General features: G+C 38.3%; 1 long non-coding RNA gene across 3 annotated transcripts in view; it reads left to right on the forward strand.

The window, feature by feature from the left end:
* Positions 1-16,597, forward strand: part of LOC147829867 (uncharacterized) — a 79,442-nt gene that overhangs the window by 33,281 nt on the left and 29,564 nt on the right. The gene's annotated exons all lie outside the window — the stretch shown is intronic.

Here is a 16,597-nt window from a genome sequence, read left to right on the forward strand (position 1 = left end):
ATGAGGAGGACCCCCGGGGAAGGCCCACCAGCTGATGGCTTGGCCATGTAGGTGCCTCCAACAACACCCCCCCCACCGGGCTCTGGCCTTTTGGCTGTGCAGCTACTTGATTACACAATGCAGAGGCACAGGGGGACAAAAACCATTGTCTGGAGCTCCAGAACTGAACAACAGAGAGAGTCCCTGTCTCAGGCTCCCTAATGAAAACAAGCCCACAGGAAAAGTGAAGGGAATCTCTGCAGTGAAGGCACACCAGACCACTGTGATTGGTAAGTTGGAGGGATTATCAGCTCCCATTGGAAACTAGACTTTCTTCAGGGGAAAAGCAGCTGAAACCTGCAGTAGAAACTTGCAGAGTGCAACCCTGCAGGAGGACAGGGAGCTCAACTTGGGACTTGCAACCAGAAATCTGCCTGAATCTCATGAGTGTGGGACTAGCTTACTGAGACTCATTGACTTATAACTGCACACTGCTGCCCACGTTGTCTATTGTGACAGCAGAGACACACCTTGAGGGAGGCCCTTTATTTTTTAAAGGTGATAGATTAATAACTACCACAAATTGTTATTCTTTAAGAGGTATTTGATGCTATGGTGTTGCTGATTGTATGACTTGGGCTAAGGTGTTGTGATTGATCTAAACAGTTTTCTTTCCTGGTATAATGAAAATGAGAGAGCCCAGAGTCATTAGAGACTCAAAACCAAAGACCAGCTATATCTGGTAGACACCTCTGAGAATAAATCATTCCATAAGGGTTTTAAATAGATCAACAAAGATACTTACAATAAACAACTTCATAATATTAACCCAGGAACTAAACCAGGGACAGTACCAAAAACAAAAATGAGAAAGCATTTAAGGAAGTTACAAACCCAGACTTCCACCCCACAAAAGGCAATTTCTGGGGGAAATGAGGTGCAAAAGTCTGATAATCAACCACCTGGACACCCTGAACTGATAGCACAGGAAGTAACAAAACAGATGAATGAGGCTCTAGAAAAATTCAAAGCAGAAATAATCTCCCAGATAACTACAGAGATGGTGAGCAGAGTGAAAGACATGATTAGAGGCTCTAGAACAGAAACTGATAAAAAAAATAGATGAGCTCAGAAACATGTTGGAAGCCAGGAATGCCCAGCATAAGAAAGAAATGGAAACCATGAAATAGATTCAAACAGATATTTGGGAGATTAAAAACTCCATTGAAAGCATGCAGAGAAGATTAAGAGACTCTGAAGACAGAATATCAGATATATAAGACAGGATTGTGGTGAAGGACCATGAAAACAGAGATTTCTTAAAAATAGTAAGGATCCATGAGAAATCAATTCAACAGCTGCTAGATGATGCAAAGAAGAATAACATAAGATTGATAGGAGTCCATGAAAAAACAGGAGAAAGTACAATTGACATAAAAAAACTGTTCACAGAAGTAATAGTGGAAAACTTCCCAGACAGAGGAGGAGAATTGGACATACAGATAAGCGAAGCATATAGAACTCCACCCAGCCATGATAAAAAAAATCTACACCTAGACATATAATAGTCAAGAGCCCAGAAACCCAACAGAAGAACAAAATCCTACAGGCAGTCAGAGAAAAGAAACAAATCACCTACAAAGGAAAGCCCATCAGAATCACAGCAGACTTCTCAATACAAACCCTCAAATCAAGGAGAGCCTGGAGTGAAGTATTTCAAGCCCTAAACAAAAATAACTTCCAACCTAGACTGTTGTATCCTGCAAAATTATCTTTCAAAATTGATGGGGAAATTAGATACTTCCATGACAAAGAACACCTGAGAAACTTCATGAACACCAAACCAGCACTCCAAACAATTCTAAGCAGTATCCTAGAAAAGGCAAGGAAGGTCATAACTCCATGAGGCTCAACAGAGGGAAGCCACCAGGGAAGGTAAGAAACTAAAGGGAAAGGAGGGAAAAAGAAACAAGAGCCCACAACAGTAAAACATCATGACAAGGATGAGTCAATATCTCTCAATTATAACTATCAATGTTCATGGCCTCAATTCACCAATCAAAAGAAGTAGACTGACAGAATGGATTAAGAAGCAAAATCTAGCAATATGCTGTATACAAGAAACACACCTAACTCAAAAAGAAATTCATAGACTGAAAGTAAAAGGATGGAAAATGGCTCTCCAAGAGGCAGGAATGCAGACAAAAGCAGGGGTAGCAATCTTATTTGCAGACAAAGTAGATTTCAAACCAAAACTAATTAAGAGAGACAAAGATGGTCACTACATCCTTGTGAAGGGAACAATCCAAGAGGAAGAGATGACAATCCTAAATATATATGCACCAAATACAAATGCCCCCAACTATACAAAACAAATATTAATGGACATGAAAAACCAAATAAGCACTAATACAGTTGTAGTGGGGGACTTCAATACCCCACTGTCACAAATAGACAGATCATCTAGACAAAAAATTAACCATGAATTTCTCGAACTGAACCAAGCTATTGAACAAATGGGCTTAATAGATATTTACAGAGTGTTCCACCCCACAAAATCAGAATACACATTCTTTTCAGCTGCACATGGGTCATTCACCAAAATAGATCACATGCTAGCTCACAGAACATGTCTAAGTCAATGTAAAAGAACTGAAATTACCCCCTGTATATTAGCAGATTGCAGTGCAATAAAATTGGAGATCAATAACATGAGAAACTGCAAAACTCCCACAAACACCTGGAAATGGAATAACACTCTCCTGAACAAGCAATCCGTCACAGAGGAAATTAAAGAAGACATTAGACAGTTTCTACAAGTAAATGATGATGCCAGTACAACATTTAGGAATCTATGGGACACAATGAAAGCAGTTCTACGCAGGAAATTCATAGCAGTGAATGCCCATATTAGGAAAACAGAGAGAACTCAGATAAATAATTTAATGTAGAACTTCAAACTCTTAGAAAAGGAAGAGAATAACAAACCCAAAGCCCACACAAGAGAGGAAATTATAAAGATCAGAGCAGAAATCAATGCAATGGAGACTAAGAGAATGATACAAAAATATCAATGAATCAAAGACTTGGTTTTTAGAAAGAATAAATAAAATCGATAAACCTTTAGCCAACCTTATCAAAAAAAGGAAAGAAAAGACTCAAATCAATGCAATTAAGATTGAAAAAGAGGAAGTCCAACAGAACCAGCAGAAATCCAAAGGATCATCAACACCTACTTCAAGAACCTGTACTCTAATAAAATGGAAAACACAGAAGAAATTGACAGATTCCTAGACACATATGAATTGCCAAAGTTAAATGAAGAAGATATAGAAATTCTAAAGACCCCAAGTACAATGAGTGAAATTGAAAATGTAATAAAAAAAGGACCAACAAAGAAAAGCCCAGGTCCTGATGGCTTCACTGCTGAATTCTACAAGACATTTAAAGAAGAACTAATGCCATTACTCTTGAAACTCATCAAGGAATTTGAAAGGGAAGCAAAGTTTCTAAATGTATTCCTGGAAGCAAGGGTGATTTTGATTCCAAAACCAGGGAAGACCCAACCCAAAAGGAGAACAACAGGCCAATCTCCCTAATGAAGATAGATGCAAAAATCCTCAACAAGATATTGCCAAACAATACAGAGGGTCATCAAGATCATACACCCTGACCAAGTCAGATTTATCCCAGGGATGCAAGGATGGTTCCACATACGTAAATCAACAAATGTAATACATTACATTAACAGAGTCAAGGATAAAAACCATACGATCATCTCAATAGATGCAGAAATGGCATTCGACAAAAATCCAACACCCATTCATGATAAAAACCCTAGGAAAATTGGAATAGAAGGTCTTTATCTCAACCTGATTAAGGCTATATATGAAAAACCAACAGCCAACATCATATTAAATGGTCAAAACTGAAAACTTTCACCCTAAAATCAGGAACAAGACAAGGATGCCCACTGTCACCACTTCTGTTCAATATAGTTCTGGAAACATTAGCAAGAGCAATTAGAAAAGAGAAAGAAATAAAAGGAATAAAGATAGGAAACAAAGAAGTTAAACTGTCATTATTTGCTGATGATATGATACTTTACATAGAAGACCCAAAAAACTCTACCGAAAGACTTCTGGACTTAATTGAAAGATTCAGTAGAATAGCTGGATATAAGGTCAACACTCAAAAAACAATAGCCTTCTTATACAAAAGTAGCAGACTCATTGAGAGAGAAATTAGCGAAACAATTCCTTTTACAATAGGATCCAAAAAAAAAAAAAAGAAATATCTAGGAATCAATCTAACAAAGGAAGTAAAAGGCCTCTACACTGAAAACTACAGCACCCTGAAAAAGGAGATCAAAGAGGATATAAGAAAATGGAAAGATATCCCTTGTTCCTGGGTAGGTAGAACCAATATAGTGAAAATGGCCATACTTCCAAAACTACTATACAGATTTAATGCAATGCTGATTGAAATTCCAACAATATACTTCACAAAGCTAGAGAAAATGATCCAAAAATTCCTTTAGAACCAGAAGAGACGTAGAATAGGAAAAGCAATTTTGGGCAATGGAGACATGGCTGGGGGTATCACAATACCCAACTTGAAGCTATACTACAAAGCTACTGTGGTAAAAACAGCATGGTACTGGAAAAGCAACAGAACTGAGGCTCAGTGGAATAGATTAGAAGATGCAGAAACAACTTCAGACATACTCAGCCACCTCATCTTTGACAAAGGAACCAACCACCCTCATTGGAGGGAAGATAGCCTATTTAATAAATGGTGTTGGAAAAACTGGATTTCAACCTGTCAGAGATTAAAACTACACCCATACCTATCACCATGCACTAAACTAAGATCGAAGTGGCTTAAAGATCTAAACATTAAGGCAGAAACACTAAACTTGCTGGAAGATAAGTTAGGTAGAACTCTTGAAGATATTGGCACAGGAAAAGACTTTATGAACAAAACTTCAGTAGCACGGGAACTAGCAGAAAGAATCAACAACTTGGATTTAATTTTATAAAAAAGCTTCTGCACTGCAAGAGAAACCACCAACAGAGCTAACAGACAACCTACAATGTGGCAAAAAATTTTAGCAGTTGTAACTCAGACAAAGGTCTACTATCTAGAATATATAAAGATCTGAAAAAAATCAGACCCCCCAAATACAAAGATCCAATTCAAAAATGGGCTTCTGAAATGAATAGACCTTTCTCAGACAAAGAAGTAAAAGCAGCAAATAAACATTTGAAAAAATGTTCAACATCACTGGTCATTCGAGAGATGCAGATAAAAACACTGAGATTCCACCTCACCCCAGAAAGAGTGGCTGCTATGAAGAAATCAACCAATAACAAATGCTGGTGGGGATGTGGAGAGAAAGGAACCCTTCTTCATTGTTGGTGGGAGTGCAGACTTGTGCAACCACTATGGAAATCAGTGTGGAGATACCTCAAAGAACTAGGGCTGGAGGTCCCATTTGACCTAGCTATTTCCCTGCTGGGTATTTTCCCAAAAGAATTAAAAGAATTATACCACAGAGATATATGTGTACCATGTTTATTGTGGCACAGTTTTTAATAGCTAAAGCTTGGAAACAGCCCAAGTGCCCATCAACTGGAAACTGGATAAAGATTTTTTTTTTATAAAATGGAGTACTACTCAGCCATAAAGAATGAGAAACTAAAGTCATTTATAGCTAAATGGATGCATATTGAGGCCATGCTCCTACGTGAAATAAATAAGACACATGTATAAATACTGAATAGTTTCTCTAGTGTGAGAAACTGAGAGTGTAAATAAGGACTGAAAGGATTAATAACTAATAATTGATACTTTGAAATAGGAAAAGGTCCAAAGGGGTAGGGGTGGTGGGAGCAGATAGGGAAAGGAAAGAATGGAAAGGGAAAATTATGAGAAAAGAAAAAAAATGGAAACAAATTATGTAAATAGGGAAAGGTGGAGGGGTGAAGGGCGCACAGGTAATGGGGAAAAAATAAGAACTAAGATACATCATGTACAGGTACAAGAACCCAATGATAAATGTAAACCTATTGTATACCTAAAATGTACCAATAAAAGAATTTAAGAAAAAAAAAAGAAAAAAAAATGCTCCTGACTCTGTCCCTTGTTTTTGGGGATTGAACTCAGAAGGCCTTTGCACTGAGCTACAGTTTTTTAGGATTTTTTAAAAAACTAATTTTACTGGTATATTTAAGGTATACAATATAATGACATTCATCATCAGAAATTTACACCTTTACATAACCCATCTTGGTTCTTATTTTTTCCCCATTCCCCTGGCCTCCCTTCAACCACTCCACCTCTCCCAACCTAAAAAGACTTTGTTTCCATTTTTTCATTTTCTCATATTAATTCCATTCCCTTCTTTCCTTTCCCCTACCCCTCCCACTTTCCCTTCCCCTTTGCCCCCTTTCTTCCTATTTCACATTATCTATTATACCTTTTAGTCCTTATTTACACTTTCAGTTTCTCACACTAGAGAAACTATTCAGTACTTACACATGTGTGTCCTATTTATTTCACTTAAGAGTATGGCCTCAATGTACATCCATTTAGCTATAAATGTCTCTAATTTCTCATTTTTATGGTTGAGTAGTACTCCATTTTATAAAGAAACCACATTTTCTTTATTGATTCTCCAGTTTATGGGCAACGGAGCTCCTTCCACGTTTTAGCTATTACAAATTGTACTGCTATGAACATGGATGCACATATATCACTGTGGTTTGATTCTTTTAATTCTTTGGGGAAGATACCCAGTAGGGGAATAGCTGGATCAAATGGGACTTTCAATCCTAGTTCTTTGAGGTATCTCCATACTGATTTCCACAGTGCTTGCACCTGTCTACACTCCCACTAGCAGTAGAGTAGGGTTCCACTTTCCCCAGAGCCCCACCAGCATTTGTTATTGGTTGATTTCATGATAGCAGCCATTCTTTCTGAAGTGAGGTGAAATCTCAGTGTTGTTTTCACTTGCATCTCTTGAATCACCAGTGATGTTGAACATTTTTTTGTATGTTTATTTTCTATTTCTGTTTCTCTGTTTGAGAAATGTCTGTTCATTTCAGATGCCCATTTTTGGATTGGGGCTTTAAATTTGGGAGATCTGATTTTTAAAATTTCTTTATAGATTCTAGATAGAAGACCTTTGTCTGAGGAACAGCAGATGAAATTTTTTTCCCACATTGTGTGTTGTCTCTTTACACTGTTGGTGGTTTATCTTGCTGCACAGCTTTTTAATAAGAAGAGATCCCACTTGTTCATTATTTGGGCTAGTTCATGGGCAACTGAGGTTTTGTTCATAAAATCTTTTCCTACACTAATGTCTTCAAAAGTTCTACCTAACCTCTGTTCCAGCTGGTTTAGTGTTTCTGTTTTAATATTTAGATCTTTATTCCATTTCAATTTTAGTTTAGTACATGGTGAGAAATATGGTTCTAATTTTAATTTTTGGGAAGTTGAAACCCAGTTTTTCCAGCACCATTTATTAAAGAGGCTATCTTTCCTATAGTGAGAGCATTTGGCTCCTTTGTTAAAGATGAGGTGGTTGAGTGTGTCTGGATTTGTTTCTGCATCTTGTAATCTGTTCCACTGGTCCTCAGGTCTGTTTCTTTGCCAGTACCATGCTGTTTTTATCACAGTACCTTTGTAGTATAGTTTCAAGGTTGGGGATTGTGATTACCCCTACCTTGTCTTTATTGCCTAGAATTGCTTTTGCTATTCTATGTCTCTTCTTGTTAGAAATGAATTTTTGGATCGTTTTCTCCAGTTCTGTGAAGTATGCTGCTGGGATTTCAATTGGGACTGTATTGAATCCATATAGCACTTTTGGAAGTATGGCCATTTTCACTATGTTGATTCTTCCTCTCCAGGAACAAGGGATGTCTTTCCATTTTCTAATATCGTCTTCAATCTCTCTTTTTAGAGTGCTATAGTTTTCAGAGAAGAGGGTTTTGATTTCTTTTGTTAGGTTGAGTCCTATTATTTCAGTTTTTTAGATGCTATTGTGAGAGGAATTGTTTGCCCCTTTGCACTCTGAGAGTCTGTTGTATGTAGTATGAGCATTCACTGCTATTATTTTTCCTCATGAGACTCCTTTCATTGTGTTCCATAGATTCCAATATGTCCTATTGGCATTTTTAATTGTAGGAACTGTCTGAAATCTTCTTCTTCTTCTTTTTTTTTTGGTACCAGGGAGCAAACTCGGGATCTTGCATTTTTGAGGCAGGTGCAGGAACCACTGAGCTAAATCCCTAACCTGAGTCCGATATCTTTTGAAATTTCCTCTGTGACCCATTGGTTATTCAGAAGTGTGTTGTTCAATTTCCATCTGTTTATGAATTTCTTGTGGTTTTTTGTGCTATTGATCTCCAATTTCATCACACTATGGTCTGATAATATACCGGGGATAAATTCAATTCATTTGCACTTACTTAAACATGTTCTATGAGCAAGTATGTGGTCTATTTTGGAGAACGACCCATGTGCAGCTGAAAAGAAAGTGTATTCTGATTTGGTGGGGTGGAAGACTCAGTAAACATCTGTTAAGTTCATTTATTCAACAGTTTGATTGAATTCTAGTATTTTCTTGTTTATTTTTTTTCTAGTTGATCTATCTATTTGTGACAGTGGGGTATTGAGGTCCCCAACCACTATTGTATTAGTGTTTATATGATTTTTAATATCCATTAGTATTTGTTTTATATAGTTTGGTGCACTAGTGTTTGGCACATGCATATTAATGATTGCCATCTCTTCCTCTTGGATTGTTCCCTTTACAAGGATGTAGTGTCCTTCCTTCTTTCTCTCTCTTTATTTTTAAAGGGGAAGGGGTTTATTTGGCTTATATTTCATAGAGGTTTCAGGCCATAATAAGCCCACTCCAAGGCAGGGACAACAAACAAGCATGACAGAGCAGAAATAACATGGCACATGTAAGGGAGCAAAGGTAACAAGAGAGAATTACCAATTCCTTCCTGTCCCTTTTATCTTACTCAGACTACTTAGGGCAGGAAGCATTCATACCCTTCATCCTAGTGCCCTTAAGCCTAGCATTGTATCATGAACCAATCCCAGATTCACACATTCTAGATCAAGCCTATGACCATCTGAGGCTTTGAGGGGATATCCAGCCCCAAACCATAACATTTTGTCCCTGGCCCCCAAAGACTCAGGCACATTCCTTTATGTACAATGTCTTTAGTCCATCTATAAGATTTGATGAATTCTTAAAAGTTTCAGCATTGCTGAAAGGTCCAACTCCCAAGTCTCCTCTGAGATTTAAGGCAAACTCTTAAGTGCAAACCCCTGTACAAATGAAAAGAAAGTCAAACACTTCCAACATTCAATGACACAAGATAGACATGACCATTCCCGAAAGTACAAACAGGAGGATACAAAGGAATGGGACCAAAGTAAATCCAAAATCCAGAAGGCCAAACATTACATTCCACAGTTCCACTTCTGAAATTTGAGGCAATTGGGGGCAATTTGTTAACTCCAAAGGGCCTGGGTGGCTCTGCCCCTATGACATTTCTGGTGGCTGTAGTTGCCATGACTTTTCTCTTGGGCCTGCTGTGCTCTGTTCTTGCAGTTTTCCTCAGAGGATCCATGCTCCTGGCTTTTCCAAACTTCTGGGGTCTCCAATGCACCTTCAGCTTCCCACTCTCAGCTTCACACATTGCTCTCTCAGGGCCACCCTGCCTGGCCTCCCAGGCCTTCTTCTGAAATCTGGGTGGAATCCTTCCTGACCCAACAACTCTTGCATTGTGCTTGTGCCTAAAATCAGTGCCACATGGATGATGCCAATATCTGCTGCCAGCTGGAGCAATAGCAGTCAGCCTTCCCTCTGTCTTGGCTGTAGGGGTCAAGTGCCTGGATTGCTGAGCACTCTGAATCCAATTCTGATGAACAACTTCCCTAGGCCACCATTTTGGAATGACCTATGGAAATTGTTCCAAAATGGTAACATGGAACATGGTGTTCTGGGGGTTCCTTCTCAAAGCAAAGTCCTTCACTTTTGCAGTTTTGAGGCTGCAAAGGGTGGAGTGCTGCTTCCTGTGACGCCCTCTGGCCATCTTTTCTATTCTCCTGTTCCTTCTCAGCAATCAAGATCTGCTTTACTTAATATTTGCAGTTCACAGCTTTACTGGAGCTTCCTTTCTGAGCCTGGTCTTTACTGGCTTTCTGGTCTTCTGAGCTCTGACCAGAATGTCCCATACAAAATAGCCTACGGTGTTCCAGCTCTGCTTCTGTAGCTAGCATCTCTGGATCTTTCCTAACTCTTCCCCTTCCCACAAGCCAGCTCCAAAGGCTTTGAGCCAAATGGCCAGATAATGTCACAGCAACAATCCCACATCTCTGCTACCAAATTTCTATGTTAGTTACCATTCTCTCTCACTGAGACAAAATACCCCACACTCAAAGTTGAAGGGGAAGTGGTTTATTTGGCTTGCAATTTGTAGAGGTTTCAGTCCATGATCAGCTGACTCTAAGGCAGGGATAACAGGCATGGCAGTGCACAAACAGCATGACATACATAAGGCAACAAAGGAAACAAGAGCCTTCTTTGTCTCTCTTAATCAGTGTTGGTTTGAAATCCACTTGATCTGCAAAGAGGATACCTACTCCTGCCTTTTTTTGGGTTCCTGTCACATGCAGTATTGTTTTCCACCCTTTAACTTTCAGTCTATGAGTTTCTTTTTGAATTAAGTGTGTGCAGCATATTGTTGGATCTTGGTTTTTGACCCATTTGGCCAGTCTATTTCTTTTGATCGATGAATTGAGACCATTAACATTGATGATTATAACTGGTACATATTGACCTATCCTTGTCATGACTTTTTCTTTTTGTTGGATTCTCCCCCTTTGCATTTAATTTCTTGTCATGTCTGATGGATTCATTATGCTGTGCTTCCTGGGGTTGTGATCCTCATTGCCTTTTCCTAGGGTATAGTTTAAAACTTTTTGGAGTGTTGGTTTGGTATTCATGAACTTCTCAAGGTGCTCTTTGCCATGAAAGTATCTTATTTCTCTGTCAGTTTTGAAAGATAGTTTTGCGGGGTACATCAATCTGGGTTGGAGGCTATTTTCCTTTAGGGCTTGAAATACATCACTCCAAGCTTTTCTTGCCTTGAGGATTTATGTTGAGAAGTCTTCTGTGATTCTGATGGGCTTTCCTTTGTATGTGATTTGTTTCTTTTCTCTAACTTCTTGTAGAATTTTGTGCTTCTGTTGGGTTTCTGGAATCTTAACTATTATATGCCTATGTGTAGATTTCTTTTGATCAAGGCTAGTTGGAGTCCTCTATGCCTCCCTTATCTGTATGTGAAGTTCTTTCTCCCTATTTGGGAAATTTTCTGCCATTACTTCTGTGAACAGTTTTTTTTTTTTTTATGTCATCTGCACTCTCTCCTGTTTCTTCATTGACTCTGATCAGTCTGATGTTATTCTTCTTTGCATCATCTAGCAGTTGATGGATTGATTTCTCATGGTCCCTTACTCTTTTGAAGAAATTTTTCCTTTCCTGTTCACTAATTGCAATCTTATCTTCTATATCTTAAATTCTATCTTTGCATTGGCTCATTCAGCTGTATAAACTTTCAATGGAGTTTTTAATCTCCTGGAAATCTGTTTGTATCTGTTTTATGAATTTCATTTGTTTCATATCTTGGGATTCCATCATGTTCCTCAGCTCTTCTCTAGATTTATTAATCATTTCTTGCAGTATGACCACAATCTGCTGTTGTCTGAGAAATTATTTCTGATTTCATTTTTCTAGGTCCTTTTTTGTTGCCAGTTGAGGGAGTCCAGGTTGGTGAGTATCAGATTTTTCTATCTTATTGCCCTTTGGGGTTGCTGTAGGTGATCTGGAAGTCTGGTTTTGAGACTTATTTACGTGTCTTCTCATTTCAACAGATGCAGCCTGCTGTGTCTTTGTTAAGGCTATTTTTTGCTCACCCAGTGGTCTTGAATTCTCAGCAAGCCACCAAGCAGCCTTTACTCTGCTGCTCACCAGTACACCAATTCCTGCGTTCAGAGTGGTGGCCTTCTGGATTCCTGAGCTGACCTGTTGTCTGGGTAGGGTTCTGGCTGGGGCCTGTGCACACTTTTGATGGTATCTAGGTGTGTCTCTGGCTAGAGCCCCTATGTAGCTCTTGTCTGGAAGGGCCTTTGGCTGGGGGCTGTGCACCCCAGTTCCTGCTGTGTGAGCAAGCTTCTGGTTAGGGTTTCCACACACTTATCAATGGTATCAGGGAGAGCCTCTGGCTGTTGCTTGTGTGCCCGTGTAGCTCTTTCCATGCCAGTTCTTGGCTGTGGCTGAAGGTATGGCAGGCCTGTGGCTGAAGCTTTTACACCTGTGCAGTTCTTTTCTGAGTCGGCCTTTGGCTTGGGCAGATGTGCCCAAGCCTCTGAGGTCAGGGTGGAGCCCTGGCTGGGATTTGCTTGCAGCCACTCAGGTCTGGCCACACAGCTGCTCCCAAGGATCTGCCAGTTTTTTAGGAATTTTAAAACTGTTTTTTTAAATTTTGAGAGGTCTCACTAACTCTTTAAGTTGCCCTAGCTAGGGTCAAATGTGCAAGCCTCCTGCCTAAATCTCCCAGGGTACTGGGATACAGCTCTGCACCGCCACACTTCATTTAAGAACTTTATATACGTTTGAAAGAAGAATAAGCTCTTTCAGGGAAAAGGACCATTTTCTCTTACTTACAGAGTAGGTCTGCAATCCTTATTAATTGGATTGGCCAGTTTTTTTCTAATATTTTACCTTTTCACATTTTGTAATTTGTAGTGTGACTTCTCAGACACCATTTTATCTAATTATAAAACCAAATTGGAAGAAGTTAAGATAATTTTAATCTTCTGTTTTATATGAGAAGGCTGAAACTCAGTGAAGTTAAGTGTTTGCTCACAGGTTCATAATTGGATGGATACAACAGAATTTAAACACAGATCCTGAGCTTCAACCCTGAGCTCTTTTCCTCAATTTACTTGATAGATAACTTGAATTAGTACATTATTCTGCTTTCCCTGAAGAATATTATAACAATAAAATCAGCCAATTTGCACTATTTTCATAGCACTTTGAAGAGTAAATGTTTCAAAGGCTACAGGTGTCAATGAAACTTTCTGAATGACAAGAGTTGCTTTTAATTCTAGCCCTAAGTTTTGGTTGGCTTTAGTTTACTATGAATTGGTCTTTTTCTATAACATTTTTATCAGTTCTGAATTCAAGGATTTTATAGTTACATATTTTCTGATTCCCACTTTCTTGTTTTTACCCATAATAAATTCCTAAGAAATTGAAAATCACTCATCACTCTTTATATTCATGGCGAATTGTGGATTTTCAAAATAGTTTCCAAAAAAAAATCACCAGTGCAATTTTTGTAATGATCAACCTTATAGAAATGTGACATTTGATACTTATAAGAATTGGCCTCCCATAGGAATTGTGTGCATTTTCATCTTTTCTCCATTCATATGGTCTCTGGGGGCAATATTTCCTTTGTGATAAAGTCATGAAACAGATTTCTCAGATTTATTGTCTGAGAGTAGTTGAATCCCTTGTTTCAACTTTTTTTTTGTATTACCTTAAACTAGGCATTTGTGAGAGAAAGTGAGAAACAGAGAAAGGAAGAGGGCAGGAGAGAAGTAGAAGCTAGTAGAGACAACATGGTGACTATTCTTGAAGAGTGTAGCTGGGGAGACAGAATATACCCTTGTGCAAATGGCATAAGAATAGCCTCTACTTGTGATGGTTACACATCCATTTGGCCAGAGGCTGCCCAGTGAAGCACTGTTTCTGGTGCTTGTGAGGGTGTTTCTAGATGACATTAACATGGAAATTGGTGAACTCAGTAAAGCAGATTACCCTTTGTAGTGAGGGTGAGCAGCTTGAAGCCCTTGACAGAAGACAGAGCAAAGGATGGAGAAATCTATCCCCTTTGCCTGGCTCACACTCGAGGTGGGACATTTCATCTTCTGCTCTCAGATGGGGGTCTGCACATCAGCTACTTAGTTCTTAAATCTTGGACTCACATTGAATTATACACCAGCTTTCCTGGGTCTCCAGCTTGCAGATAGCAGACTGTGGAACTCTTCAGCCTCCATAATTGTATGAGTGAATTCCTCATAATAAATTATGTACATACATATTCATATATATATATATATATATATATATATGACATGTTATATCGGTTCTGTTTCTCTGGAGAACTCTGGCTAATTACATTATTCACTTAGGTAGAATTCATTCAGTCTTTTAAAATATAATGAGTAAGACCATTTTACATGACAAAAAGACATAGTTTTCTTAGTGCTTACAGTCTGTCTGTGGAGACTTTTTCATTCATTGCACAAATAATATGATATAAGACAATGTGAAATGAGTGACTTAAGATAAAAATGTTCAAATAAGGGAGAGAAATAGCATTTCTGACAGCTAGTCATAATGGTCTTGTTGGAAAAGCTCACACTTGAGAAGTATCTTGAAGAAAAGATAAGATTTCTTGGTAGGTAGAGTTGGAAAAAAACCACTGACACAGAAAAAGTTTGAATAAAAGAATGAATGAATGAACAAATGCTAAACATCAAGGCCCGGTATGCTTCTGAGAACAATGTGGCTGACACCCAAGGTGTGTGGAAGGCACAGAGGTGGAGAAAATAACAATATCAGAATATTTGTTACTCAGGGTTTTCTGTCACATTTCATGTCTTCACTGAAACAAACAAACAAACAAATGACTGCACTGTATTATTATTATTATTATTATTATTATTATTATTATTATTATTATTTGGTACTGGGGATAAAACTCAGATCCTTCTGCTTGCAAGGAAGGTGGCAGAACCACTGAGCTAAATCCCTGGCCCCTGTATGTATTATTTTTAAGGAATCTGTTGCTCAGTGTGAACAAAGTTGTGAGGGCTTGGTGTGATGACTGGTGTCTGTTCATTATATCTGCACTTTAGATACATATGATTGTACACATTTTCTTATTTCAAAAGAAAACTAGTAACCTGAAAACTTTTCTCTTTATTGCAAATAAAAATAAGTTTGGATATGTTTACCTTCAGAAGGGCTCCAATCTCATCAGAGAACACTATGTTGATACATGTTGTGTTTCAAAGAAATGTACATGAAGTTCCAGTGTTGATATAGCTTTTCAGTGCTGGGTGATCCAGCTAGAATGTTCCAGGATGGTTGTTCTAACCAGTCAATATCTATGTCACTTAACAGATACATTCAATATCATCCTCAAATGTAAGAATAAGTGAAATACTTTGTATTACTCTCAGCCAAAGCCATTCATTTCAGAAAGTGCTGTGTTGGTGATATGTCATGATTAGTAACATGTCCCCTTACACTGACTGGGAATGATTTACATTAATATCCCTATTGCTCTATGAGTAATTGCATTAAAAATTCACGGTAATGAAATCATGTCTAATGCTTGAACAATGGAAGCAGCTTTTAAGTTGTTATGGGATAATGTGACTAAGGTGAAGATAACAAATTGAAGAAGCTTCTCCCCATCTGTGGCCTGTGGAAGATGACAGGATGTATTGATAGATAATGGACACAGAAAGACTGAAGTCAAATCCTGCTGCTGACGTTTGTTAGCTGAGTGACCCTGGGAAGGTTCCTTAACTGTTGTGTTTAAGTGAGTGTGAGTGTCACATGTATTTCTTCAAATTTTCCAAACTTTAAGTAATTAATCATATATAGTTTATGCTCAGTTACTGTTAACAATGACCACATAATTATAATTCCATTTATTTATTTGGAATTCAACCAGGAAGTATATTGTTCTAAAATTCACACAAACAGATAAGAATTAGTGAATATTTGCTTCTTTTGGTACTTATTATAATTATAGTATTATATATTTTGGTTATACATGAAGAATTTGATTACAAAGTATGTTACATTTTACTGAGATTTCCTGGATGAAAGTAGAGCTACTTTTCTGATCTCAAACTCTGTTCTCTTTTTCTTGTGGGTGATAATAGCTTCACATTTGCAAAATTTCTTTCACCTTCTTACACTATCACACAGCACCGAAGAGCCCACCCACAAATGTGGAAGGGAATCTTGGTCTTCCCACCTTCAAGAAAGGAGACTTTCATGCTTTCTGTGACCCAGTGCGACACAGGATTCTGAGGTGGCATATAAGGGACAACCAAACCTCAAATTCAAGAGTGAACTACAGAGTTAATCATTTGGAGCCATTTTTGTGGCAGCTGGTGAAGGAAGCTGTCCACTTCCCCTGAGTGTATTAGACCAAAGCCAGCCCTGTTGAGAAGCCAGGTAATAAGTAGTCAGATTAATTCTCAGTAAACTCAGTTTAACGCTTCTCCTGAAAAGATGAACATTCTAGGCACAGGGGATGAATGTGGACAAGCTCTGAGTTATGGCTTATCCAGAAACTGTGAATTCTGGGAAGTTGAATCATAGACTAAAAGATTCAAGGGGAGACAAGGCAAAGTTGTAAAGAAGGCAGAGGCAAGTCTGAGAGTAATAACACTATCAGATATTAATTGAACACCTACTATGGATCAAGAACTGCTT

The sequence above is a fragment of the Heterocephalus glaber genome, unplaced genomic scaffold, assembly GCF_053883595.1.
Source record: "Heterocephalus glaber isolate CG9 unplaced genomic scaffold, H.glaber_assembly_v1.0 deba00000347, whole genome shotgun sequence".
NCBI lineage: Eukaryota > Metazoa > Chordata > Mammalia > Rodentia > Bathyergidae > Heterocephalus > Heterocephalus glaber.